The sequence below is a fragment of the Osmia lignaria genome, unplaced genomic scaffold, assembly GCF_051020975.1.
Source record: "Osmia lignaria lignaria isolate PbOS001 unplaced genomic scaffold, iyOsmLign1 scaffold0006, whole genome shotgun sequence".
NCBI classification, from domain to species: domain Eukaryota; kingdom Metazoa; phylum Arthropoda; class Insecta; order Hymenoptera; family Megachilidae; genus Osmia; species Osmia lignaria.
In genome coordinates, this window is record NW_027478163.1 from 1,863,300 (window position 1) to 1,890,650 (window position 27,351).

A 27,351-nucleotide genomic window follows, 5' to 3' on the forward strand; every position below is an offset into this window, starting at 1 on the left:
AGACCTTTTTTGTAGAGAATCATGTTTCCTACAATTTATGTTCTATGATATTTTTTGATCAGAAGCGTAGTTTTCGAGATATATCGAGATATTTAAAAGTTCCGAAGCCGCACCAACATAATAGAGATACAGAAACATCGTGGCCCCTTTCTTTGGGATAACTCTGCACTATTGCGAGCTGGAAATGCCACTTCCAGTTTAGCTGTGCAGAAGAAGAACAACAAGAAGAAGAAATATCTCGAAATATATCCGTCAGGACCCTTCCCTTGAGATAAATCTGCAAATATCTCGGAAACGAAGCGAGCTATTGCAAAACGTTAAGAGACCTTTTTTGTAGAGAATTAAGTTTCCTACTTTTTATATTGTATGATATTTTTTATCAGAAGCGTAGTTTTCGAGATATATCGAGATATTTAAAAGTTCCGAAGCCGCACCAACATAATAGAGATACAGAAACACCGTGGCCCCTTTCTTTGGGATAACTCTGCACTATTGCGAGCTGCAAATGCCACTTCCAGCTTAGCTGTGCAGAAGAAGAACAACAAGAAGAAGAAATATCTCGAAATATGTCCGTCAGGCCCCTTCCCTTGAGATAATTCTGCAAATATCTCGGAAACGAAGAGAGCTATGGCAAAATGTTAAGAGACCTTTTTTGTAGAGAATTAAGTTTCCTACTTTTTATGTTCGATGATATTTTTTGATCAGATGCGTAGTTCTCGAGATATATCAAGATATTTAAAAGTTCCGAAGCTGCACCAACATAATAGAGGTACAGAAACACCGTGGCCTCTTTCTTTGAGATAACTCTGCACTATTGCGAGCTGCAAATGCCACTTCGAGCTTAGCTGTGCAGAAGAAGAGCAACAAGAAGAAGAAATATCTCGAAATATGTCCGACAGGCCCCTTCCCTTGAGATAAATCTGCAAATATCTCGGAAACGATGCGAGCTATGGCGAAATGTTAAGAGACCTTTTTTGTAGAGAATTAAGTTTCCTACTTTTTATCTTCTATGATATTTTTTGGTCAGATGCGTAGTTCTCGAGATAGATCAAGATACTTAAAAGTTCCGAAGCCGCACCAACATAATAGAGATACAGAAACACCGTGGCCCCTCTCTTTGAGATAACTCTGCACTATTGCGAGCTGCAAATGCCACTTCCAGCTTAGCTGTGCAGAAGAAGAACAACAAGAAGAAGAAATATCCCGAAATATTTCCGTCAGGCCCCTTCCCTTGAGATAAATCTGCAAATATCTCGGAAACGAAGCGAGCTATGGCAAAAGGTTAGAGACCTTTCTTGTAGAGAATTCAGTTTCCTACTTTTTATGTAGTATGATATTTTTTGATCAGATGCGTAGTTCTCGAGATATATCAAGATATTTAAAAGTTCCGAAACCGCACCAACATAATAGAGATACAGAAACACCGTGGCCCCTTTCTTTGAGATAACTCTGCACTATTGCGCGCTGCAAATGCCACTTCCAGCTTAGCTGTGCAGAAGAAGAACAACAAGAAGAAGAAATATCTCGAAATATGTCCGTCAGGCCCCTTCCCTTGAGATAAATCTGCAAATATCTCGGAAACGAAGCGAGCTATGGCAAAATGTTAAGAGACCTTTTTTGTAGAGAATCATGTTTCCTACAATTTATGTTCTATGATATTTTTTGATCAGAAGCGTAGTTTTCGAGATATATCGAGATATTTAAAAGTTCCGAAGCCGCACCAACATAATAGAGATACAGAAACACCGTGGCCCCTTTCTTTGGGATAACTCTGCACTATTGCGAGCTGCAAATGCCACTTCCAGCTTAGCTGTGCAGAAGAAGAACAACAAGAAGAAGAAATATCTCGAAATATGTCCGTCAGGCCACTTCCCTTGAGATAAATCTGCAAATATCTCGGAAACGAAGCGAGCTATGGCAAAATGTTAAGAGACCTTTTTTGTAGAGAATTAAGTTTCCTACTTTTTATGTTCGATGATATTTTTTGATCAGATGCGTAGTTCTCGAGATATATCAAGATATTTAAAAGTTCCGAAGCTGCACCAACATAATAGAGGTACAGAAACACCGTGGCCTCTTTCTTTGAGATAACTCTGCACTATTGCGAGCTGCAAATGCCACTTCGAGCTTAGCTGTGCAGAAGAAGAACAACAAGAAGAAGAAATATCTCGAAATATGTCCGTCAGACCCCTTCCCTTGAGATGAATCTGCAAATATCTCGGAAACGAAGCGAGCTATGGCAAAACGTTAAGAGACCTTTTTTGTAGAGAATAATATTTCCTACAATTTACGTTCTATGATATTTTTTGATCAGAAGCGTAGTTTTCGAGATATATCGAGATATTTAAAAGTTCCGAAGCCGCACCAACATAATAGAGATACAGAAACACCGTGGCCCCTTTCTTTGAGATAACTCTGCACTATTGCGAGCTGTAAATGCCACTTCCAGCTTAGCTGTGCAGAAGAAGAACAACAAGAAGAAGAAATATCTCGAAATATGTCCGTCAGGCCCCTTCCCTTGAGATATATCTGCAAATATCTCGGAAACGAAGCGAGCTATGGCAAAATGTTAAGAGACCTTTTTTGTAGAGAATTATGTTTCCTACAATTTATGTTCTATGATATTTTTTGATCAGAAGCGTAGTTTTCGAGATATATCGAGATATTTAAAAGTTCCGAAGCCGCACCAACATAATAGAGATACAGAAACACCGTGGCCCCTTTCTTTGAGATAACTCTGCACTAGTGCGAGCCGCAAATGCCACTTCCAGCTTAGCTGTGCAGAAGAAGAACAACAAGAAGAAGAAATATCTCGAAATATGTCCGTCAGGCCACTTCCCTTGAGATAAATCTGCAAATATCTCGGAAACGAAGCGAGCTATGGCAAAATGTTAAGAGACGTTTTTTGTAGAGAATTATGTTTCCTACAATTTATGTTCTATGATATTTTTTGATCAGAAGCGTAGTTTTCGAGATATATCGAGATATTTAAAAGTTCCGAAGCCGCACCAACATAATAGAGATACAGAAACACCGTGGCCCCTTTCTTTGAGATAACTCTGCACTATTGCGAGCTGTAAATGCCACCTCCAGCTTAGCTGTGCAGAAGAAGAACAACAAGAAGAAGAAATATCTCGAAATATGTCCGTCAGGCCCCTTCCCTTGAGATATATCTGCAAATATCTCGGAAACGAAGCGAGCTATGGCAAAATGTTAAGAGACCTTTTTTGTAGAGAATTATGTTTCCTACAATTTATGTTCTATGATATTTTTTGATCAGAAGCGTAGTTTTCGAGATATATCGAGATATTTAAAAGTTCCGAAGCCGCACCAACATAATAGAGATACAGAAACACCGTGGCCCCTTTCTTTGGGATAACTCTGCACTATTGCGAGCTGCAAATGCCACTTCCAGCTTAGCTGTGCAGAAGAAGAACAACAAGAAGAAGAAATATCTCGAAATATGTCCGTCAGGCCACTTCCCTTGAGATAAATCTGCAAATATCTCGGAAAGGAAGCGAGCTATGGCAAAATGTTAAGAGACCTTTTTTGTAGAGAATTAAGTTTCCTACTTTTTATGTTGTATGATATTTTTTGATCAGATGCGTAGTTCTCGAGATATATCAAGATATTTAAAAGTTCCGAAGCCGCACCAACATAATAGAGATACAGAAACACCGTGGCCCCTTTCTTTGAGATAACTCTGCACTATTGCGAGCTGTAAATGCCACTTCCAGCTTAGCTGTGCAGAAGAAGAACAACAAGAAGAAGAAATATCTCGAAATATGTCCGTCAGGCCCCTTCCCTTGAGATATATCTGCAAATATCTCGGAAACGAAGCGAGCTATGGCAAGATGTTAAGAGACCTTTTTTGTAGAGAATTATGTTTCCTACAATTTATGTTCTATGATATTTTTTGATCAGAAGCGTAGTTTTCGAGATATATCGAGATATTTAAAAGTTCCGAAGCCGCACCAACATAATAGAGATACAGAAACACCGTGGCCCCTTTCTTTGAGATAACTCTGCACTAGTACGAGCCGCAAATGCCACTTCCAGCTTAGCTGTGCAGAAGAAGAACAACAAGAAGAAGAAATATCTCGAAATATGTCCGTCAGGCCAGTTCCTTTGAGCTGAATCTGCAAATATCTCGGAAACGAAGCGAGCTATGGCAAAATGTTAAGAGACGTTTTTTGTAGAGAATTATGTTTCCTACAATTTATGTTCTATGATATTTTTTGATCAGAAGCGTAGTTTTCGAGATATATCGAGATATTTAAAAGTTCCGAAGCCGCACCAACATAATAGGGATACAGAAACACCGTGGCCCCTTTCTTTGAGATAACTCTGCACTAGTGCGAGCCGCAAATGCCACTTCCAGCTTAGCTGTGCAGAAGAAGAACAACAAGAAGAAGAAATATCTCGAAATATGTCCGTCAGGCTACTTCCCTTGAGATAAATCTGCAAATAACTCGGAAACCAAGCGAGCTATGGCAAAATGTTAAGCGACGTTTTTTGTAGAGAATTATGTTTCCTACAATTTATGTTCTATGATATTTTTTGATCAGAAGCGTAGTTTTCGAGATATATCGAGATATTTAAAAGTTCCGAAGCCGCACCAACATAACAGAGATACAGAAACACCGTGGCCCCTTTCTTTGAGATAACTCTGCACTAGTGCCAGCTGCAAATGCCACTTCCAGCTTAGCTGTGCAGAAGAAGAACAACAAGAAGAAGAAATATCTCGAAATATGTCCGTCAGGCCCCTTCCCTTGAGATAAATATGCAAATATCTCGGAAACGAAGCGAGCTATGGCAAAATGTTAAGAGACCTTTTTTGTAGAGAATTAAGTTTCCTACTTTTTATGTTCTATGATATTTTTTGATCAGATGCGTAGTTCTCGATATATATCAAGATATTTAAAAGTTCCGAAGCCGCACCAACATAATAGAGATACAGAAACACCGTGGCCCCTTTCTTTGAGATAACTCTGCACTATTGCGAGCTGCAAATGCCACTTCCAGCTTAGCTGTGCAGAGGAAGAACAACAAGAAGAAGAAATATCTCGAAATATGTCCGTCAGGCCAGTTCCTTTGAGCTGAATCTGCAAATATCTCGGAAACGAAGCGAGCTATGGCAAAATGTTAAGAGACGTTTTTTGTAGAGAATTATGTTTCCTACAATTTATGTTCTATGATATTTTTTGATCAGAAGCGTAGTTTTCGAGATATATCGAGATATTTAAAAGTTCCGAAGACGCACCAACATAATAGAGATACAGAAACACCGTGGCCCCTTTCTTTGAGATAACTCTGCACTATTGCGAGCTGCAAATGCCACTTCGAGCTTAGCTGTGCAGAAGAAGAGCAACAAGAAGAAGAAATATCTCGAAATATGTCCGTCAGGCCCCTTCCCTTGAGATAAATCTGCAAATATCTCGGAAACGAAGCGAGCTATGGCAAAATGTTAAGAGACCTTTTTTGTAGAGAATTATGTTTCCTACAATTTATGTTGTATGATATTTTTTGATCAGAAGCGTAGTTTTCGAGATATATCGAGATATTTAAAAGTTCCGAAGCCGCACCAACATAATAGAGATACAGAAACATCGTGGCCCCTTTCTTTGGGATATCTCTGCACTATTGCGAGCTGGAAATGCCACTTCCAGTTTAGCTGTGCAGAAGAAGAACAACAAGAAGAAGAAATATCTCGAAATATATCCGTCAGGACCCTTCCCTTGAGATAAATCTGCAAATATCTCGGAAACGAAGCGAGCTATTGCAAAACGTTAAGAGACCTTTTTTGTAGAGAATTAAGTTTCCTACTTTTTATGTTCGATGATATTTTTTGATCAGATGCGTAGTTCTCGAGATATATCAAGATATTTAAAAGTTCCGAAGCTGCACCAACATAATAGAGGTACAGAAACACCGTGGCCTCTTTCTTTGAGATAACTCTGCACTATTGCGAGCTGCAAATGCCACTTCGAGCTTAGCTGTGCAGAAGAAGAACAACAAGAAGAAGAAATATCTCGAAATATGTCCGTCAGACCCCTTCCCTTGAGATGAATCTGCAAATATCTCGGAAACGAAGCGAGCTATGGCAAAATGTTAAGAGACCTTTTTTGTAGAGAATTAAGTTTCCTACTTTTTATGTTCTATGATATTTTTTGATCAGATGCGTAGTTCTCGAGATATATCAAGATATTTAAAAGTTCCGAAGCCGCACCAACATAATAGAGATACAGAAACACCGTGGCCCCTTTCTTTGAGATAACTCTGCACTATTGCGAGCTGCAAATGCCACTTCCAGCTTAGCTGTGCAGAGGAAGAACAACAAGAAGAAGAAATATCTCGAAATATGTCCGTCAGGCCAGTTCCTTTGAGCTGAATCTGCAAATATCTCGGAAACGAAGCGAGCTATGGCAAAATGTTAAGAGACGTTTTTTGTAGAGAATTATGTTTCCTACAATTTATGTTCTATGATATTTTTTGATCAGAAGCGTAGTTTTCGAGATATATCGAGATATTTAAAAGTTCCGAAGACGCACCAACATAATAGAGATACAGAAACACCGTGGCCCCTTTCTTTGAGATAACTCTGCACTATTGCGAGCTGCAAATGCCACTTCCAGCTTAGCTGTGCAGAAGAAGAACAACAAGAAGAAGAAATATCTCGAAATATGTCCGTCAGGCCCCTTCCCTTGAGATAATTCTGCAAATATCTCGGAAACGAAGAGAGCTATGGCAAAATGTTAAGAGACCTTTTTTGTAGAGAATTAAGTTTCCTACTTTTCATGTTCTATGATATTTTTTGAGCAGATGCGTAGTTCTCGAGATATATCAAGATATTTAAAAGTTCCGAAGCCGCACCAACATAATAGAGATACAGAAACACCGTGGCCCCTTTCTTTGAGATAACTCTGCACTATTGCGAGCTGTAAATGCCACTTCCAGCTTAGCTGTGCAGAAGAAGAACAACAAGAAGAAGAAATATCTCGAAATATGTCCGTCAGGCCCCTTCCCTTGAGATATATCTGCAAATATCTCGGAAAGGAAGCGAGCTATGGCAAAATGTTAAGAGACCTTTTTTGTAGAGAATTAAGTTTCCTACTTTCTATGTTCGATGATATTTTTTGATCAGATGCGTAGTTCTCGAGATATATCAAGATATTTAAAAGTTCCGAAGCTGCACCAACATAATAGAGGTACAGAAACACCGTGGCCTCTTTCTTTGAGATAACTCTGCACTATTGCGAGCTGCAAATGCCACTTCGAGCTTAGCTGTGCAGAAGAAGAGCAACAAGAAGAAGAAATATCTCGAAATATGTCCGACAGGCCCCTTCCCTTGAGATAAATCTGCAAATATCTCGGAAACGATGCGAGCTATGGCGAAATGTTAAGAGACCTTTTTTGTAGAGAATTAAGTTTCCTACTTTTTATCTTCTATGATATTTTTTGATCAGATGCGTAGTTCTCGAGATAGATCAAGATACTTAAAAGTTCCGAAGCCGCACCAACATAATAGAGATACAGAAACACCGTGGCCCCTCTCTTTGAGAAAACTCTGCACTATTGCGAGCTGCAAATGCCACTTCCAGCTTAGCTGTGCAGAGGAAGAACAACAAGAAGAAGAAATATCTCGAAATATGTCCGTCAGGCCCCTTCCCTTGAGATAAATCTGCAAATATCTCGGAAACGAAGCGAGCTATGGCAAAATGTTTAGAGACCTTTCTTGTAGAGAATTAAGTTTCCTACTTTTTATGTAGTATGATATTTTTTGATCAGATGCGTAGTTCTCGAGATATATCAAGATATTTAAAAGTTCCGAAGCCGCACCAACATAATAGAGATACAGAAACACCGTGGCCCCTTTCTTTGAGATAACTCTGCACTATTGCGAGCTGCAAATGCCACTTCCAGCTTAGCTGTGCAGAAGAAGAACAACAAGAAGAAGAAATATCTCGAAATATGTCCGTCAGGCCCCTTCCCTTGAGATAAATCTGCAAATATCTCGGAAACGAAGCGAGCTATGGCAAAATGTTAAGAGACCTTTTTTGTAGAGAATTATGTTTCCTACAATTTATCTTCTATGATATTTTTTGATCAGAAGCGTGGTTTTCGAGATATATCGAGATATTTAAAAGTTCCGAAGCCGCACCAACATAATAGAGATACAGAAACATCGTGGCCCCTTTCTTTGGGATAACTCTGCACTATTGCGAGCTGGAAATGCCACTTCCAGTTTAGCTGTGCAGAAGAAGAACAACAAGAAGAAGAAATATCTCGAAATATATCCGTCAGGACCCTTCCCTTGAGATAAATCTGCAAATATCTCGGAAACGAAGCGAGCTATTGCAAAACGTTAAGAGACCTTTTTTGTAGAGAATTAAGTTTCCTACTTTTTATATTGTATGATATTTTTTATCAGAAGCGTAGTTTTCGAGATATATCGAGATATTTAAAAGTTCCGAAGCTGCACCAACATAATAGAGGTACAGAAACACCGTGGCCTCTTTCTTTGAGATAACTCTGCACTATTGCGAGCTGCAAATGCCACTTCGAGCTTAGCTGTGCAGAAGAAGAACAACAAGAAGAAGAAATATCTCGAAATATGTCCGTCAGACCCCTTCCCTTGAGATGAATCTGCAAATATCTCGGAAACGAAGCGAGCTATGGCAAAATGTTAAGAGACCTTTTTTGTAGAGAATTAAGTTTCCTACTTTTTATGTTCTATGATATTTTTTGATCAGATGCGTAGTTCTCGAGATATATCAAGATATTTAAAGTTCCGAAGCCGCACCAACATAATAGAGATACAGAAACACCGTGGCCCCTTTCTTTGAGATAACTCTGCACTATTGCGAGCTGCAAATGTCACTTCCAGCTTAGCTGTGCAGAGGAAGAACAACAAGAAGAAGAAATATCTCGAAATATGTCCGTCAGGCCAGTTCCTTTGAGCTGAATCTGCAAATATCTCGGAAACGAAGCGAGCTATGGCAAAATGTTAAGAGACCTTTTTTGTAGAGAATTATGTTTCCTACAATTTATGTTCTATGATATTTTTTGATCAGAAGCGTAGTTTTCGAGATATATCGAGATATTTAAAAGTTCCGAAGCCGCACCAACATAATAGAGATACAGAAACACCGTGGCCCCTTTCTTTGAGATAACTCTGCACTAGTGCGAGCCGCAAATGCCACTTCCAGCTTAGCTGTGCAGAAGAAGAACAACAAGAAGAAGAAATATCTCGAAATATGTCCGTCAGGCCAGTTCCTTTGAGATGTATCTGCAAATATCTCGGAAACGAAGCGAGCTATGGCAAAATGTTAAGAGACGTTTTTTGTAGAGAATTATGTTTCCTACAATTTATGTTCTATGATATTTTTTGATCAGAAGCGTAGTTTTCGAGATATATCGAGATATTTAAAAGTTCCGAAGACGCACCAACATAATAGAGATACAGAAACACCGTGGCCCCTTTCTTTGAGATAACTCTGCACTATTGCGACCTGCAAATGCCACTTCCAGCTCAGCTGTGCAGAAGAAGAACAACAAGAAGAAGAAATATCTCGAAATACGTCCGTCAGGCCCCTTCCCTTGAGATAAATCTGCAAATATCTCGGAAACGAAGCGAGCTATGGCAAAATGTTAAGAGAACTTTTTTGTAGAGAATTACGTTTCCTACTTTTTATGTTCTATGATATTTTTTGATCAGATGCGTAGTTCTCGAGATATATCAAGATATTTAAAAGTTCCGAAACCGCACCAACATAATAGAGATACAGAAACACCGTGGCCCCTTTCTTTGAGATAACTCTGCACTATTGCGAGCTGGAAATGCCACTTCCAGTTTAGCTGTGCAGAAGAAGAACAACAAGAAGAAGAAATATCTCGAAATATGTCCGTTAGGCCCCTTCCCTTGAGATAAATCTGCAAATATCTCGGAAACGAAGCGAGCTATGGCAAAATCTTAAGAGACCTTTTTTGTAGAGAATTAAGTTTGCTACTTTTTATGTTCTATGATATTTTTTGATCAGAAGCGTAGTTTTCGAGATATATCGAGATATTTAAAAGTTCCGAAGCCGCACCAACATAATAGAGATACAGAAACACCGTGGCCCCTTTCTTTGAGATAACTCTGCACTAGTGCGAGCCGCAAATGCCACTTCCAGCTTAGCTGTGCAGAAGAAGAACAACAAGAAGAAGAAATATCTCGAAATATGTCCGTCAGGCCCCTTCCCTTGAGATAAATATGCAAATATCTCGGAAACGAAGCGAGCTATGGCAAAATGTTAAGAGACCTTTTTTGTAGAGAATTAAGTTTCCTACTTTTTATGTTCTATGATATTTTTTGATCAGATGCGTAGTTCTCTAGATATATCAAGATATTTAAAAGTTCCGAAGCCGCACCAACATAATAGAGATACAGAAACACCGTGGCCCCTTTCTTTGAGATAACTCTGCACTATTGCGAGCTGCAAATGCCACTTCCAGCTTAGCTGTGCAGAGGAAGAACAACAAGAAGAAGAAATATCTCGAAATATGTCCGTCAGGCCAGTTCCTTTGAGCTGAATCTGCAAATATCTCGGAAACGAAGCGAGCTATGGCAAAATGTTAAGAGACGTTTTTTGTAGAGAATTATGTTTCCTACAATTTATGTTCTATGATATTTTTTGATCAGAAGCGTAGTTTTCGAGATATATCGAGATATTTAAAAGTTCCGAAGACGCACCAACATAATAGAGATACAGAAACACCGTGGCCCCTTTCTTTGAGATAACTCTGCACTATTGCGAGCTGTAAATGCCACTTCCAGCTTAGCTGTGCAGAAGAAGAACAACAAGAAGAAGAAATATCTCGAAATATGTCCGTCAGGCCCCTTCCCTTGAGATGAATCTGCAAATATCTCGGAAACGAAACGAGCTATGGCAAAATGTTAAGAGACCTTTTTTGTAGAGAATTAAGTTTCCTACTTTTTATGTTCTATGATATTTTTTGATCAGAAGCGTAGTTTTCGAGATATATCGAGATATTTAAAAGTTCCGAAGCCGCACCAACATAATAGAGATACAGAAACACCGCGGCCCCTTTCTTTGAGATAACTCTGCACTAGTGCGAGCTGCAAATGCCACTTCCAGCTTAGCTGTGCAGAAGAAGAACAACAAGAAGAAGAAATATCTCGAAATATGTCCGTCAGGCCCCTTCCCTTGAGATAAATATGCAAATATCTCGGAAACGAAGCGAGCTATGGCAAAATGTTAAGAGACCTTTTTTGTAGAGAATTAAGTTTCCTACTTTTTATGTTCTATGATATTTTTTGATCAGATGCGTAGTTCTCGAGATATATCAAGATATTGAAAAGTTCCGAAGCCGCACCAACATAATAGAGTTACAGAAACACCGTGGCCCCTTTCATTGAGATAACTCTGCACTATTGCGAGCTGGAAATGCCACTTCCAGCTTAGCTGTGCAGAAGAAGAACAACAAGAAGAAGAAATATCTCGAAATATGTCCGTCAGGCCACTTCCCTTGAGATATATCTGCAAATATCTCGGAAACGAAGCGAGCTATGGCAAAATGTTAAGAGACCTTTTTTGTAGAGAATTAAGTTTCCTACTTTTTATATTCTATGATATTTTTTGATCATATGCGTAGTTCTCGAGATATATCAAGATATTTAAAAGTTCCGAAGCGGCACCAACATAATAGAGATACAGAAACACCGTGGCCCCTTTCTTTGAGATAACTCTGCACTATTGCGACCTGCAAATGCCACTTCCAGCTCAGCTGTGCAGAAGAAGAACAACAAGAAGAAGAAATATCTCGAAATATGTCCGTTAGGCCCCTTCCCTTGAGATCAATCTGCAAATATCTCGGAAACGAAGCGAGCTATGGCAAAATGTTAAGAGACCTTTTTTGTAGAGAATTAAGTTTCCCACTTTTTATGTTCTATGATATTTTTTGATCAGAAGCGTAGTTTTCGAGATATATCGAGATATTTAAAAGTTCCGAAGCCGCACCAACATAATAGAGATACAGAAACACCGTGGCCCCTTTCTTTGAGATAACTCTGCACTAGTGCGAGCCGCAAATGCCACTTCCAGCTTAGCTGTGCAGAAGAAGAACAACAAGAAGAAGAAATATCTCGAAATATGTCCGTCAGGCCCCTTCCCTTGAGATATATATGCAAATATCTCGGAAACGAAGCGAGCTATGGCAAAATGTTAAGAGACCTTTTTTGTAGAGAATTAAGTTTCCTACTTTTTATGTTCTATGACATTTTTTGATCAGATGCGTAGTTCTCGAGATATATCAAGATATTTAAAAGTTCCGAAGCCGCACCAACATAATAGAGATACAGAAACACCGTGGCCCCTTTCTTTAAGATAACTCTGCACTATTGCGAGCTGCAAATGCCACTTCCAGCTTAGCTGTGCAGAGGAAGAACAACAAGAAGACGAAATATCTCGAAATATGTCCGTCAGGCCAGTTCCTTTGAGCTGAATCTGCAAATATCTCGGAAACGAAGCGAGCTATGGCAAAATGTTAAGAGACCTTTTTTGTAGAGAATTAAGTTTCCTACTTTTCATGTTCTATGATATTTTTTGATCAGATGCGTAGCTCTCGAGATATATCAAGATATTTAAAAGTTCCGAAGCCGCACCAACATAATAGAGATACAGAAACACCGTGGCCCCTTTCTTTGAGATAACTCTGCACTATTGCGAGCTGCAAATGCCACTTCCAGCTTAGCTGTGCAGAGGAAGAACAACAAGAAGAAGAAATATCTCGAAATATGTCCGTCAGGCCAGTTCCTTTGAGCTGAATCTGCAAATATCTCGGAAACGAAGCGAGCTATGGCAAAATGTTAAGAGACGTTTTTTGTAGAGAATTATGTTTCCTACAATTTATGTTCTATGATATTTTTTGATCAGAAGCGTAGTTTTCGAGATATATCGAGATATTTAAAAGTTCCGAAGACGCACCAACATAATAGAGATACAGAAACACCGTGGCCCCTTTCTTTGAGATAACTCTGCACTATTGCGAGCTGTAAATGCCACTTCCAGCTTAGCTGTGCAGAAGAAGAACAACAAGAAGAAGAAATATCTCGAAATATGTCCGTCAGGCCCCTTCCCTTGAGATGAATCTGCAAATATCTCGGAAACGAAACGAGCTATGGCAAAATGTTAAGAGACCTTTTTTGTAGAGAATTAAGTTTCCTACTTTTTATGTTCTATGATATTTTTTGATCAGAAGCGTAGTTTTCGAGATATATCGAGATATTTAAAAGTTCCGAAGCCGCACCAACATAATAGAGATACAGAAACACCGCGGCCCCTTTCTTTGAGATAACTCTGCACTAGTGCGAGCTGCAAATGCCACTTCCAGCTTAGCTGTGCAGAAGAAGAACAACAAGAAGAAGAAATATCTCGAAATATGTCCGTCAGGCCCCTTCCCTTGAGATAAATATGCAAATATCTCGGAAACGAAGCGAGCTATGGCAAAATGTTAAGAGACCTTTTTTGTAGAGAATTAAGTTTCCTACTTTTTATGTTCTATGATATTTTTTGATCAGATGCGTAGTTCTCGAGATATATCAAGATATTGAAAAGTTCCGAAGCCGCACCAACATAATAGAGTTACAGAAACACCGTGGCCCCTTTCATTGAGATAACTCTGCACTATTGCGACCTGCAAATGCCACTTCCAGCTCAGCTGTGCAGAAGAAGAACAACAAGAAGAAGAAATATCTCGAAATATGTCCGTTAGGCCCCTTCCCTTGAGATCAATCTGCAAATATCTCGGAAACGAAGCGAGCTATGGCAAAATGTTAAGAGACCTTTTTTGTAGAGAATTAAGTTTCCCACTTTTTATGTTCTATGATATTTTTTGATCAGAAGCGTAGTTTTCGAGATATATCGAGATATTTAAAAGTTCCGAAGCCGCACCAACATAATAGAGATACAGAAACACCGTGGCCCCTTTCTTTGAGATAACTCTGCACTAGTGCGAGCCGCAAATGCCACTTCCAGCTTAGCTGTGCAGAAGAAGAACAACAAGAAGAAGAAATATCTCGAAATATGTCCGTCAGGCCCCTTCCCTTGAGATATATATGCAAATATCTCGGAAACGAAGCGAGCTATGGCAAAATGTTAAGAGACCTTTTTTGTAGAGAATTAAGTTTCCTACTTTTTATGTTCTATGACATTTTTTGATCAGATGCGTAGTTCTCGAGATATATCAAGATATTTAAAAGTTCCGAAGCCGCACCAACATAATAGAGATACAGAAACACCGTGGCCCCTTTCTTTAAGATAACTCTGCACTATTGCGAGCTGCAAATGCCACTTCCAGCTTAGCTGTGCAGAGGAAGAACAACAAGAAGACGAAATATCTCGAAATATGTCCGTCAGGCCAGTTCCTTTGAGCTGAATCTGCAAATATCTCGGAAACGAAGCGAGCTATGGCAAAATGTTAAGAGACCTTTTTTGTAGAGAATTAAGTTTCCTACTTTTCATGTTCTATGATATTTTTTGATCAGATGCGTAGCTCTCGAGATATATCAAGATATTTAAAAGTTCCGAAGCCGCACCAACATAATAGAGATACAGAAACACCGTGGCCCCTTTCTTTGAGATAACTCTGCACTATTGCGAGCTGCAAATGCCACTTCCAGCTTAGCTGTGCAGAGGAAGAACAACAAGAAGAAGAAATATCTCGAAATATGTCCGTCAGGCCAGTTCCTTTGAGCTGAATCTGCAAATATCTCGGAAACGAAGCGAGCTATGGCAAAATGTTAAGAGACGTTTTTTGTAGAGAATTATGTTTCCTACAATTTATGTTCTATGATATTTTTTGATCAGAAGCGTAGTTTTCGAGATATATCGAGATATTTAAAAGTTCCGAAGACGCACCAACATAATAGAGATACAGAAACACCGTGGCCCCTTTCTTTGAGATAACTGTGCACTAGTGCGAGCCGCAAATGCAACTTCCAGCTTAGCTGTGCAGAAGAAGAACAACAAGAAGAAGAAATACCTCGAAATATGTCCGTCAGGCCCCTTCCCTTGAGATATATCTGCAAATATCTTGGAAACGAAGCGAGCTATGGCAAAATGTTAAGAGACCGTTTTTGTAGAGAATTATGTTTCCTACTTTTTATGTTCTATGATATTTTTTGATCAGACGCGTAGTTCTCGAGATATATCAAGATATTTAAAAGTTCCGAAGCCGCACCAACATAATAGAGATACAGAAACACCGTGGCCCCTTTCTTTGAGATAACTCTGCACTATTGCGAGCTGCAAATGCCACTTCCAGCTTAGCTGTGCAGAAGAAGAACAACAAGAAGAAGAAATATCTCGAAATATGTCCGTCAGGCCCCTTCCCTTGAGATATATCTGCAAATATCTCGGAAACGAAGCGAGCTATGGCAAAATGTTAAGAGACCGTTTTTGTAGAGAATTATGTTTCCTACAATTTAGGTTCTATGATATTTTTTGATCAGAAGCGTAGTTTTCGAGATATATCGAGATATTTAAAAGTTCCGAAGCCGCACCAACATAATAGAGATACAGAAACACCGTGGCCCCTTTCTTTGAGATAACTCTGCACTAGTGCGAGCCGCAAATGCCACTTCCAGCTTAGCTGTGCAGAAGAAGAACAACAAGAAGAAGAAATATCTCGAAATATGTCCGTTAGGCCGCTTCCCTTGAGATATATCTGCAAATATCTCGGAAACGAAGCGAGCTATGGCAAAATGTTAAGAGACCTTTTTTGTAGAGAATTAAGTTTCCTACTTTTTATGTTCGATGATATTTTTTGATCAGATGCGTAGTTCTCGAGATATATCAAGATATTTAAAAGTTCCGAAGCTGCACCAACATAATAGAGGTACAGAAACACCGTGGCCTCTTTCTTTGAGATAACTCTGCACTATTGCGAGCTGCAAATGCCACTTCGAGCTTAGCTGTGCAGAAGAAGAACAACAAGAAGAAGAAATATCTCGAAATATGTCCGTCAGACCCCTTCCCTTGAGATGAATCTGCAAATATCTCGGAAACGAAGCGAGCTATGGCAAAATGTTAAGAGACCTTTTTTGTAGAGGATTAAGTTTCCTACTTTTTATGTTCTATGATATTTTTTGATCAGATGCGTAGTTCTCGAGATATATCAAGATATTTAAAGTTCCGAAGCCGCACCAACATAATAGAGATACAGAAACACCGTGGCCCCTTTCTTTGAGATAACTCTGCACTAGTGCGAGCCGCAAATGCCACCTCCAGCTTAGCTGTGCAGAAGAAGAACAACAAGAAGAAGAAATATCTCGAAATATGTCCGTCAGGCCCCTTCCCTTGAAATAAATATGCAAATATCTCGGAAACGAAGCGAGCTATGGCAAAATGTTAAGAGAACTTTTTTGTAGAGAATTAAGTTTCCTACTTTTTATGTTCTATGATATTTTTTGATCAGATGCGTAGTTCTCGAGATATATCAAGATATTTAAAAGTTCCGAAGCCGCACCAACATAATAGAGATACAGAAACACGGTGGCCCCTTTCTTTGAGATAGCTCTGCACTATTGCGAGCTGCAAATGTCACTTCCAGCTTAGCTGTGCAGAGGAAGAACAACAAGAAGAAGAAATATCTCGAAATATGTCCGTCAGGCCAGTTCCTTTGAGCTGAATCTGCAAATATCTCGGAAACGAAGCGAGCTATGGCAAAATGTTAAGAGACCTTTTTTATAGAGAATTATGTTTCCTACAATTTATGTTCTATGCTATTTTTTGATCAGAAGCGTAGTTTTCGAGATATATCGAGATATTTAAAAGTTCCGAAGCCGCACCAACATAATAGAGATACAGAAACACCGTGGCCCCTTTCTTTGAGATAACTCTGCACTAGTGCGAGCCGCAAATGCCACTTCCAGCTTAGCTGTGCAGAAGAAGAACAACAAGAAGAAGAAATATCTCGAAATACGTCCGTCAGGCCCCTTCCCTTGAGATAAATCTGCAAATATCTCGGAAACGAAGCGAGCTATGGCAAAATGTTAAGAGAACTTTTTTGTAGAGAATTACGTTTCCTACTTTTTATGTTCTATGATATTTTTTGATCAGATGCGTAGTTCTCGAGATATATCAAGATATTTAAAAGTTCCGAAACCGCACCAACATAATAGAGATACAGAAACACCGTGGCCCCTTTCTTTGAGATAACTCTGCACTATTGCGAGCTGGAAATGCCACTTCCAGTTTAGCTGTGCAGAAGAAGAACAACAAGAAGAAGAAATATCTCGAAATATGTCCGTTAGGCCCCTTCCCTTGAGATAAATCTGCAAATATCTCGGAAACGAAGCGAGCTATGGCAAAATCTTAAGAGACCTTTTTTGTAGAGAATTAAGTTTGCTACTTTTTATGTTCTATGATATTTTTTGATCAGAAGCGTAGTTTTCGAGATATATCGAGATATTTAAAAGTTCCGAAGCCGCACCAACATAATAGAGATACAGAAACACCGTGGCCCCTTTCTTTGAGATAACTCTGCACTAGTGCGAGCCGCAAATGCCACTTCCAGCTTAGCTGTGCAGAAGAAGAACAACAAGAAGAAGAAATATCTCGAAATATGTCCGTCAGGCCCCTTCCCTTGAGATAAATATGCAAATATCTCGGAAACGAAGCGAGCTATGGCAAAATGTTAAGAGACCTTTTTTGTAGAGAATTAAGTTTCCTACTTTTTATGTTCTATGATATTTTTTGATCAGATGCGTAGTTCTCTAGATATATCAAGATATTTAAAAGTTCCGAAGCCGCACCAACATAATAGAGATACAGAAACACCGTGGCCCCTTTCTTTGAGATAACTCTGCACTATTGCGAGCTGCAAATGCCACTTCCAGCTTAGCTGTGCAGAGGAAGAACAACAAGAAGAAGAAATATCTCGAAATATGTCCGTCAGGCCAGTTCCTTTGAGCTGAATCTGCAAATATCTCGGAAACGAAGCGAGCTATGGCAAAATGTTAAGAGACGTTTTTTGTAGAGAATTATGTTTCCTACAATTTATGTTCTATGATATTTTTTGATCAGAAGCGTAGTTTTCGAGATATATCGAGATATTTAAAAGTTCCGAAGACGCACCAACATAATAGAGATACAGAAACACCGTGGCCCCTTTCTTTGAGATAACTGTGCACTAGTGCGAGCCGCAAATGCAACTTCCGGCTTAGCTGTGCCGAAGAAGAGCAACAAGAAGAAGAAATATCTCGAAATATGTCCGTCAGGCCCCTTCCCTTGAGATAAATCTGCAAATGTCTCGGAAACGAAGCGAGCTATGGCAAAATGTTAAGAGACCTTTTTTGTAGAGAATTAAGTTTCCTACTTTTTATGTTCTATGATATTTTTTGATCAGATGCGTAGTTCTCGAGATATATCAAGATATTTAAAAGTTCCGAAGCCGCACCAACATAATAGAGATACAGAAACACCGTGGCCCCTTTCTTTGAGATAACTCTGCACTATTGCGAGCTGCAAATGCCACTTCCAGCTTAGCTGTGCAGAGGAAGAACAACAAGAAGAAGAAATATCTCGAAATATGTCCGTCAGGCCAGTTCCTTTGAGCTGAATCTGCAAATATCTCGGAAACGAAGCGATCTATGGCAAAATGTTAAGAGACGTTTTTTGTAGAGAATTATGTTTCCTACAATTTATGTTCTATGATATTTTTTGATCAGAAGCGTAGTTTTCGAGATATATCGAGATATTTAAAAGTTCCGAAGCCGCACCAACATAATAGGGATACAGAAACACCGTGGCCCCTTTCTTTGAGATAACTCTGCACTAGTGCGAGCCGCAAATGCCACTTCCAGCTTAGCTGTGCAGAAGAAGAACAACAAGAAGAAGACATATCTCGAAATATGTCCGTCAGGCCACTTCCCTTGAGATATATCTGCAAATATCTCGGAAACGAAGCGAGCTATGGCAAAATCTTAAGAGACCTTTTTTGTAGAGAATTAAGTTTGCTACTTTTTATGTTCTATGATATTTTTTGATCAGAAGCGTAGTTTTCGAGATATATCGAGATATTTAAAAGTTCCGAAGCCGCACCAACATAATAGAGATACAGAAACACCGTGGCCCCTTTCTTTGAGATAACTCTGCACTAGTGCGAGCCGCAAATGCCACTTCCAGCTTAGCTGTGCAGAAGAAGAACAACAAGAAGAAGAAATATCTCGAAATATGTCCGTCAGGCCCCTTCCCTTGAGATAAATATGCAAATATCTCGGAAACGAAGCGAGCTATGGCAAAATGTTAAGAGACCTTTTTTGTAGAGAATTAAGTTTCCTACTTTTTATGTTCTATGATATTTTTTGATCAGATGCGTAGTTCTCTAGATATATCAAGATATTTAAAAGTTCCGAAGCCGCACCAACATAATAGAGATACAGAAACACCGTGGCCCCTTTCTTTGAGATAACTCTGCACTATTGCGAGCTGCAAATGCCACTTCCAGCTTAGCTGTGCAGAGGAAGAACAACAAGAAGAAGAAATATCTCGAAATATGTCCGTCAGGCCAGTTCCTTTGAGCTGAATCTGCAAATATCTCGGAAACGAAGCGAGCTATGGCAAAATGTTAAGAGACGTTTTTTGTAGAGAATTATGTTTCCTACAATTTATGTTCTATGATATTTTTTGATCAGAAGCGTAGTTTTCGAGATATATCGAGATATTTAAAAGTTCCGAAGACGCACCAACATAATAGAGATACAGAAACACCGTGGCCCCTTTCTTTGAGATAACTGTGCACTAGTGCGAGCCGCAAATGCAACTTCCGGCTTAGCTGTGCCGAAGAAGAGCAACAAGAAGAAGAAATATCTCGAAATATGTCCGTCAGGCCCCTTCCCTTGAGATAAATCTGCAAATGTCTCGGAAACGAAGCGAGCTATGGCAAAATGTTAAGAGACCTTTTTTGTAGAGAATTAAGTTTCCTACTTTTTATGTTCTATGATATTTTTTGATCAGATGCGTAGTTCTCGAGATATATCAAGATATTTAAAAGTTCCGAAGCCGCACCAACATAATAGAGATACAGAAACACCGTGGCCCCTTTCTTTGAGATAACTCTGCACTATTGCGAGCTGCAAATGCCACTTCCAGCTTAGCTGTGCAGAGGAAGAACAACAAGAAGAAGAAATATCTCGAAATATGTCCGTCAGGCCAGTTCCTTTGAGCTGAATCTGCAAATATCTCGGAAACGAAGCGATCTATGGCAAAATGTTAAGAGACGTTTTTTGTAGAGAATTATGTTTCCTACAATTTATGTTCTATGATATTTTTTGATCAGAAGCGTAGTTTTCGAGATATATCGAGATATTTAAAAGTTCCGAAGCCGCACCAACATAATAGGGATACAGAAACACCGTGGCCCCTTTCTTTGAGATAACTCTGCACTAGTGCGAGCCGCAAATGCCACTTCCAGCTTAGCTGTGCAGAAGAAGAACAACAAGAAGAAGACATATCTCGAAATATGTCCGTCAGGCCACTTCCCTTGAGATATATCTGCAAATATCTCGGAAACGAAGCGAGCTATGGCAAAATGTTAAGAGACCTTTTTTGTAGAGAATTAAGTTTCCTACTTTTTATATTCTATGATATTTTTTGATCATATGCGTAGTTCTCGAGATATATCAAGATATTTAAAAGTTCCGAAGCCGCACCAACATAATAGAGATACAGAAACACCGTGGCCCCTTTCTTTGAGATAACTCTGCACTATTGCGACCTGCAAATGCCACTTCCAGCTCAGCTGTGCAGAAGAAGAACAACAAGAAGAAGAAATATCTCGAAATATGTCCGTTAGGCCCCTTCCCTTGAGATCAATCTGCAAATATCTCGGAAACGAAGCGAGCTATGGCAAAATGTTAAGAGACCTTTTTTGTAGAGAATTAAGTTTCCCACTTTTTATGTTCTATGATATTTTTTGATCAGAAGCGTAGTTTTCGAGATATATCGAGATATTTAAAAGTTCCGAAGCCGCACCAACATAATAGAGATACAGAAACACCGTGGCCCCTTTCTTTGAGATAACTCTGCACTAGTGCGAGCTGCAAATGCCACTTCCAGCTTAGCTGTGCAGAAGAAGAACAACAAGAAGAAGAAATATCTCGAAATATGTCCGTCAGGCCCCTTCCCTTGAAATAAATATGCAAATATCTCGGAAACGAAGCGAGCTATGGCAAAATGTTAAGAGAACTTTTTTGTAGAGAATTAAGTTTCCTACTTTTTATGTTCTATGATATTTTTTGATCAGATGCGTAGTTCTCGAGATATATCAAGATATTTAAAAGTTCCGAAGCCGCACCAACATAATAGAGATACAGAAACACCGTGGCCCCTTTCTTTGAGATAGCTCTGCACTATTGCGAGCTGCAAATGTCACTTCCAGCTTAGCTGTGCAGAGGAAGAACAACAAGAAGAAGAAATATCTCGAAATATGTCCGTCAGGCCAGTTCCTTTGAGCTGAATCTGCAAATATCTCGGAAACGAAGCGAGCTATGGCAAAATGTTAAGAGACCTTTTTTATAGAGAATTATGTTTCCTACAATTTATGTTCTATGATATTTTTTGATCAGAAGCGTAGTTTTCGAGATATATCGAGATATTTAAAAGTTCCGAAGCCGCACCAACATAATAGAGATACAGAAACACCGTGGCCCCTTTCTTTGAGATAACTCTGCACTAGTGCGAGCCGCAAATGCCACTTCCAGCTTAGCTGTGCAGAAGAAGAACAACAAGAAGAAGAAATATCTCGAAATATGTCCGTCAGGCCAGTTCCTTTGAGCTGAATCTGCAAATATCTCGGAAACGAAGCGAGCTATGGCAAAATGTTAAGAGACGTTTTTTGTAGAGAATTATGTTTCCTACAATTTATGTTCTATGATATTTTTTGATCAGAAGCGTAGTTTTCGAGATATATCGAGATATTTAAAAGTTCCGAAGACGCACCAACATAATAGAGATACAGAAACACCGTGGCCCCTTTCTTTGAGATAACTCTGCACTATTGCGACCTGCAAATGCCACTTCCAGCTCAGCTGTGCAGAAGAAGAACAACAAGAAGAAGAAATATCTCGAAATACGTCCGTCAGGCCCCTTCCCTTGAGATAAATCTGCAAATATCTCGGAAACGAAGCGAGCTATGGCAAAATGTTAAGAGAACTTTTTTGTAGAGAATTACGTTTCCTACTTTTTATGTTCTATGATATTTTTTGATCAGATGCGTAGTTCTCGAGATATATCAAGATATTTAAAAGTTCCGAAACCGCACCAACATAATAGAGATACAGAAACACCGTGGCCCCTTTCTTTGAGATAACTCTGCACTATTGCGAGCTGGAAATGCCACTTCCAGCTTAGCTGTGCAGAAGAAGAACAACAAGAAGAAGAAATATCTCGAAATATGTCCGTCAGGCCCCTTCCCTTGAGATAAATATGCAAATATCTCGGAAACGAAGCGAGCTATGGCAAAATGTTAAGAGACCTTTTTTGTAGAGAATTAAGTTTCCTACTTTTTATGTTCTATGATATTTTTTGATCAGATGCGTAGTTCTCGAGATATATCAAGATATTTAAAAGTTCCGAAGCCGCACCAACATAATAGAGATACAGAAACACCGTGGCCCCTTTCATTGAGATAACTCTGCACTATTGCGAGCTGGAAATGCCACTTCCAGCTTAGCTGTGCAGAAGAAGAACAACAAGAAGAAGAAATATCTCGAAATATGTCCGTCAGGCCACTTCCCTTGAGATATATCTGCAAATATCTCGGAAACGAAGCGAGCTATGGCAAAATGTTAAGAGACCTTTTTTGTAGAGAATTAAGTTTCCTACTTTTTATATTCTATGATATTTTTTGATCATATGCGTAGTTCTCGAGATATATCAAGATATTTAAAAGTTCCGAAGCCGCACCAACATAATAGAGATACAGAAACACCGTGGCCCCTTTCTTTGAGATAACTCTGCACTATTGCGACCTGCAAATGCCACTTCCAGCTCAGCTGTGCAGAAGAAGAACAACAAGAAGAAGAAATATCTCGAAATATGTCCGTTAGGCCCCTTCCCTTGAGATCAATCTGCAAATATCTCGGAAACGAAGCGAGCTATGGCAAAATGTTAAGAGACCTTTTTTGTAGAGAATTAAGTTTCCCACTTTTTATGTTCTCTGATATTTTTTGATCAGAAGCGTAGTTTTCGAGATATATCGAGATATTTAAAAGTTCCGAAGCCGCACCAACATAATAGAGATACAGAAACACCGTGGCCCCTTTCTTTGAGATAACTCTGCACTAGTGCGAGCTGCAAATGCCACTTCCAGCTTAGCTGTGCAGAAGAAGAACAACAAGAAGAAGAAATATCTCGAAATATGTCCGTCAGGCCCCTTCCCTTGAGATAAATCTGCAAATATCTCGGAAACGAAGCGAGCTATGGCAAAATGTTAAGAGACCTTTTTTGTAGAGAATTAAGTTTCCTACTTTTTATGTTCTATGATATTTTTTGATCAGATGCGTAGTTCTCGAGATATATCAAGATATTTAAAAGTTCCGAAGCCGCACCAACATAATAGAGATACAGAAACACCGTGGCCCCTTTCTTTGAGATAACTCTGCACTATTGCGAGCTGTAAATGCCACTTCCAGCTTAGCTGTGCAGAAGAAGAACAACAAGAAGAAGAAATATCTCGAAATATGTCCGTCAGGCCCCTTCCCTTGAGATAAATATGCAAATATCTCGGAAACGAAGCGAGCTATGGCAAAATGTTAAGAGACCTTTTTTGTAGAGAATTAAGTTTCCTACTTTTTATGTTCTATGATATTTTTTGATCAGATGCGTAGTTCTCGAGATATATCAAGATATTTAAAAGTTCCGAAGCCGCACCAACATAATAGAGATACAGAAACACCGTGGCCCCTTTCATTGAGATAACTCTGCACTATTGCGAGCTGGAAATGCCACTTCCAGCTTAGCTGTGCAGAAGAAGAACAACAAGAAGAAGAAATATCTCGAAATATGTCCGTCAGGCCACTTCCCTTGAGATATATCTGCAAATATCTCGGAAACGAAGCGAGCTATGGCAAAATGTTAAGAGACCTTTTTTGTAGAGAATTAAGTTTCCTACTTTTTATATTCTATGATATTTTTTGATCATATGCGTAGTTCTCGAGATATATCAAGATATTTAAAAGTTCCGAAGCCGCACCAACATAATAGAGATACAGAAACACCGTGGCCCCTTTCTTTGAGATAACTCTGCACTATTGCGACCTGCAAATGCCACTTCCAGCTCAGCTGTGCAGAAGAAGAACAACAAGAAGAAGAAATATCTCGAAATATGTCCGTTAGGCCCCTTCCCTTGAGATCAATCTGCAAATATCTCGGAAACGAAGCGAGCTATGGCAAAATGTTAAGAGACCTTTTTTGTAGAGAATTAAGTTTCCCACTTTTTATGTTCTATGATATTTTTTGATCAGAAGCGTAGTTTTCGAGATATATCGAGATATTTAAAAGTTCCGAAGCCGCACCAACATAATAGAGATACAGAAACACCGTGGCCCCTTTCTTTGAGATAACTCTGCACTAGTGCGAGCCGCAAATGCCACTTCCAGCTTAGCTGTGCAGAAGAAGAACAACAAGAAGAAGAAATATCTCGAAATATGTCCGTCAGGCCCCTTCCCTTGAGATATATATGCAAATATCTCGGAAACGAAGCGAGCTATGGCAAAATGTTAAGAGACCTTTTTTGTAGAGAATTAAGTTTCCTACTTTTTATGTTCTATGACATTTTTTAATCAGATGCGTAGTTCTCGAGATATATCAAGATATTTAAAAGTTCCGAAGCCGCACCAACATAATAGAGATACAGAAACACCGTGGCCCCTTTCTTTAAGATAACTCTGCACTATTGCGAGCTGCAAATGCCACTTCCAGCTTAGCTGTGCAGAGGAAGAACAACAAGAAGACGAAATATCTCGAAATATGTCCGTCAGGCCAGTTCCTTTGAGCTGAATCTGCAAATATCTCGGAAACGAAGCGAGCTATGGCAAAATGTTAAGAGACCTTTTTTGTAGAGAATTATGTTTCCTACAATTTATGTTCTATGATATTTTTTGATCAGAAGCGTAGTTTTCGAGATATATCGAGATATTTAAAAGTTCCGAAGCCGCACCAACATAATAGAGATACAGAAACACCGTGGCCCCTTTCTTTGAGATAACTCTGCACTAGTGCGAGCCGCAAATGCCACTTCCAGCTTAGCTGTGCAGAAGAAGAACAACAAGAAGAAGAAATATCTCGAAATATGTCCGTCAGGCCAGTTCCTTTGAGCTGAATCTGCAAATATCTCGGAAACGAAGCGAGCTATGGCAAAATGTTAAGAGACGTTTTTTGTAGAGAATTACGTTTCCTACAATTTATGTTCTATGATATTTTTTGATCAGAAGCGTAGTTTTCGAGATATATCGAGATATTTAAAAGTTCCGAAGACGCACCAACATAATAGAGATACAGAAACACCGTGGCCCCTTTCTTTGAGATAACTCTGCACTATTGCGACCTGCAAATGCCACTTCCAGCTCAGCTGTGCAGAAGAAGAACAACAAGAAGAAGAAATATCTCGAAATACGTCCGTCAGGCCCCTTCCCTTGAGATAAATCTGCAAACATCTCGGAAACGAAGCGAGCTATGGCAAAATGTTAAGAGAACTTTTTTGTAGAGAATTACGTTTCCTACTTTTTATGTTCTATGATATTTTTTGATCAGATGCGTAGTTCTCGAGATATATCAAGGTATTTAAAAGTTCCGAAGCCGCACCAACATAATAGAGATACAGAAACACCGTGGCCCCTTTCTTTGAGATAACTCTGCACTATTGCGAGCTGTAAATGCCACTTCCAGCTTAGCTGTGCAGAAGAAGAACAACAAGAAGAAGAAATATCTCGAAATATGTCCGTCAGGCCCCTTCCCTTGAGATAAATATGCAAATATCTCGGAAACGAAGCGAGCTATGGCAAAATGTTAAGAGACCTTTTTTGTAGAGAATTAAGTTTCCTACTTTTTATGTTCTATGATATTTTTTGATCAGATGCGTAGTTCTCGAGATATATCAAGATATTTAAAAGTTCCGAAGCCGCACCAACATAATAGAGATACAGAAACACCGTGGCCCCTTTCATTGAGATAACTCTGCACTATTGCGAGCTGGAAATGCCACTTCCAGCTTAGCTGTGCAGAAGAAGAACAACAAGAAGAAGAAATATCTCGAAATATGTCCGTCAGGCCACTTCCCTTGAGATATATCTGCAAATATCACGGAAACGAAGCGAGCTATGGCAAAATGTTAAGAGACCTTTTTTGTAGAGAATTAAGTTTCCTACTTTTTATATTCTATGATATTTTTTGATCATATGCGTAGTTCTCGAGATATATCAAGATATTTAAAAGTTCCGAAGCCGCACCAACATAATAGAGATACAGAAACACCGTGGCCCCTTTCTTTGAGATAACTCTGCACTATTGCGACCTGCAAATGCCACTTCCAGCTCAGCTGTGCAGAAGAAGAACAACAAGAAGAAGAAATATCTCGAAATATGTCCGTTAGGCCCCTTCCCTTGAGATCAATCTGCAAATATCTCGGAAACGAAGCGAGCTATGGCAAAATGTTAAGAGACCTTTTTTGTAGAGAATTAAGTTTCCCACTTTTTATGTTCTATGATATTTTTTGATCAGAAGCGTAGTTTTCGAGATATATCGAGATATTTAAAAGTTCCGAAGCCGCACCAACATAATAGAGATACAGAAACACCGTGGCCCCTTTCTTTGAGATAACTCTGCACTAGTGCGAGCCGCAAATGCCACTTCCAGCTTAGCTGTGCAGAAGAAGAACAACAAGAAGAAGAAATATCTCGAAATATGTCCGTCAGGCCCCTTCCCTTGAGATATATATGCAAATATCTCGGAAACGAAGCGAGCTATGGCAAAATGTTAAGAGACCTTTTTTGTAGAGAATTAAGTTTCCTACTTTTTATGTTCTATGACATTTTTTAATCAGATGCGTAGTTCTCGAGATATATCAAGATATTTAAAAGTTCCGAAGCCGCACCAACATAATAGAGATACAGAAACACCGTGGCCCCTTTCTTTAAGATAACTCTGCACTATTGCGAGCTGCAAATGCCACTTCCAGCTTAGCTGTGCAGAGGAAGAACAACAAGAAGACGAAATATCTCGAAATATGTCCGTCAGGCCAGTTCCTTTGAGCTGAATCTGCAAATATCTCGGAAACGAAGCGAGCTAT